The sequence below is a fragment of the Corylus avellana genome, chromosome ca1 (genome assembly GCF_901000735.1).
Source record: "Corylus avellana chromosome ca1, CavTom2PMs-1.0".
NCBI classification, from domain to species: Eukaryota; Viridiplantae; Streptophyta; class Magnoliopsida; order Fagales; family Betulaceae; genus Corylus; species Corylus avellana.
This window is the reverse complement of record NC_081541.1, coordinates 47,137,689-47,140,164: the sequence shown is the minus strand read 5'-3', so window position 1 is coordinate 47,140,164 and position 2,476 is coordinate 47,137,689. Positions and strand designations below refer to the sequence as shown.

At 32.3% G+C, this 2,476-nt stretch overlaps 1 long non-coding RNA gene across 1 annotated transcript; it reads right to left on the bottom strand.

Moving 5' to 3' along the window:
• Positions 1–324: 324 nt before the first annotated feature.
• Positions 325–935, bottom strand: LOC132175315 (uncharacterized). The gene is made up of 3 exons (XR_009439417.1): positions 855–935; positions 518–578; positions 325–393 (listed from the first exon to the last, which is right to left on the bottom strand). It is a non-coding gene; the product is annotated as an uncharacterized LOC132175315 (long non-coding RNA).
• Positions 936–2,476: the final 1,541 nt, after the last annotated feature.

The following is a 2,476-nucleotide window of genomic DNA, read 5'->3' as shown; positions in this document are numbered from 1 at the left end:
TTTTCTTGATATTTGTTATTTGGTGCCTCGCTTGTGTACTTACTGTATATTTGGATTGCGCCCTTTTATATTTTTAATAAAATTTCGATAACCTATAAAAATCATATATAATGTAGTAACGACTGAATCTAAGGAGCAGGTTGCAAATATACATCAACTTAAGGCACTAATAATTGATTCAGCCTCAAATCATTACAGTATAAAATAGCAAAAATTGCACGAAACACGCATAATACAACCGGCAATGTTTCTTAGTAGGAAAAGTCGAGATGTTAATTGTAAATGAGCACACAAAAAAATAAGAAACAGACAAAAAGAGAGAGAGATTACAAGATCAGAGGAGCTCTGTATTTGGAACCATCTAACGGAACTCTTGAGACTAGACTGCTCGCCCTGCAAAATCAAGTAACCGTTAACTTCCATTTCAATCAAATTCGAAGAAGTGCTAGCACAGTCGAAGAAATTCAATCCAAAATATCTCTCAAGCTTCATGGCAAAGAAAAAAAGAGAAACTTACAATGCGAGAGCGCAGCTTGGAAAGCAAAGACACGCCTTTGAACATCACTCTCTAAAATAATCTGCGCGAAAATAGATTCAGAGAATTCGCATAATAAAATCAGAATAAATATCCATTCCCTAAAAAATAAAGATCGAGGAGAGTTCTGAGGTTTTGAGGGAGCATTTGCGATAAGCGATCATATGATAAAATTAATAGCAGTATTGAGAAATCGGAGACGCACGATTTGCTAAAAAATCATAAAAATAAAAATCCAAGTATAGTGCTAGCATGTAGAAACGGTTGGATATTTGCAAAGAAGAACAAAAAAGTGGAGAATTCCACAAAGGAGACGTACCGATGGCCGAAAAGTCACAGAATGCTTGCTGTCCCTGGGGAGGGAGATCTTATATATATATATATATGTTGGAAGAACAAGAAAAATACGATTAGAAAATTAGTGCTTAAAGCCTATACAAGGAGAGTAAATAAATCACCTCTTGGTTTGCTATTTATATCCACTTTGCCCTTCAAGTTCACGACCAAAGGATTCATTCCTTACGCCAACTTTTCTTACATGCTCAGGTTCACCACGAAATGGTATGTTTGAGATTGTGTTTGAAGGACATAAATGTATTTTTTAATATTTAAAAAATTTGTTTGAAGAAAAAAGTATTCATTTGGTAAAAGAAAAATTAAAAGTACTTTTAAGAATTTAAAACGCACTTTTGGTAAAAACTTAAAAATAAAATTTTTATTCAAAAGCTCTTTTTAACTTAAAATCTCTATTTTTCAAACGCAATTTCAAATAGGCAAACAGACTCTAAGTAATTCTCGAGTACTTATCTTAACAATGGTTTATTCAAAATTATTAAACCTACTTCTATTAAATTTGTGAGATATATATATATATTGGAGACCACCCTATAGTTGGGGGCAGCCCTCAAGCCAAATGGTAGTTCCGTCCTTTTATATATGTATAAATTTAGGCGGCTAATTAGAGATAATTTCAACAAGGTCTACTTATCTAAATAGGTGAGTTCCTTAATTTGGGCGGCCCAAACACTAAGGTGGTATTTGGTAAATGGGTTGGCTTAGACACTCTAGTTGATGTAGATTAATGTGAAAAAAAAAAAAAAAAAAAAAAAAAGTAAGAATGTTTGGTGGTATGAAAAAGTGAAAAAGTTTTGTTTTGTAGTGATTTTTTTATTTGAATAATAATAAAAAGTGAATGATTTGATATAAAAAGTGAAAAAAGTTAAAATATTTTGATGTTAATGTAATATAAAAAGTGAAAAAATTAGAATGTTTTGATGTTGATTTTTTTAAGAAATGGTGATAAATAATAACAAGAGAACCCCAATTCTTTTACCAAACAAAGAAGAATTGTCGAAACCCTTGTTAGGGCTACTCTCGTTTGTTTGCGGGCTATATTAGCTACAATTCAATCAACCAAATAACAACAGCCAATCCCCAGATGCTGTTATTCCATGGCACTATGTGTGGTTGTCAAATTGACCTTGTTCTTGAAGCCATGAAACCGAATATTTCGAAAAGAAGAACTCTGATGCAAATGGGCATAAGGGCACCATCGTTATTAGAGGGCAATGCAAGGGTATAATCTCCCAAGTACGAATTATTCGGACTGAATTACAAAGCCGGTTGCCGTACTCTGACTTGCGTATTACATCTTTGAAACTTCGAGTTTATAACTTTTAAAAAGGACTTTGAATTCCAACAAGGACTTTTAAAAGAAAACGATCTCATTATATTTTGTCCTAATTTGTAAAATGACTATCCCGGATGCAAAAAAGTATTACTTCACTGATTTATTTTAGGTTTGGCCTCTTGAATTTTTAGTCAATTTTACAAGCTCTCTCTCAACTTTTAAATCTCTTATTTTAAATTCCTAAAGTTTGAATTACTCTTACTTAGGACCCCTATATTAATTTTCAACGTTAAACTCAAACAATTTGACTT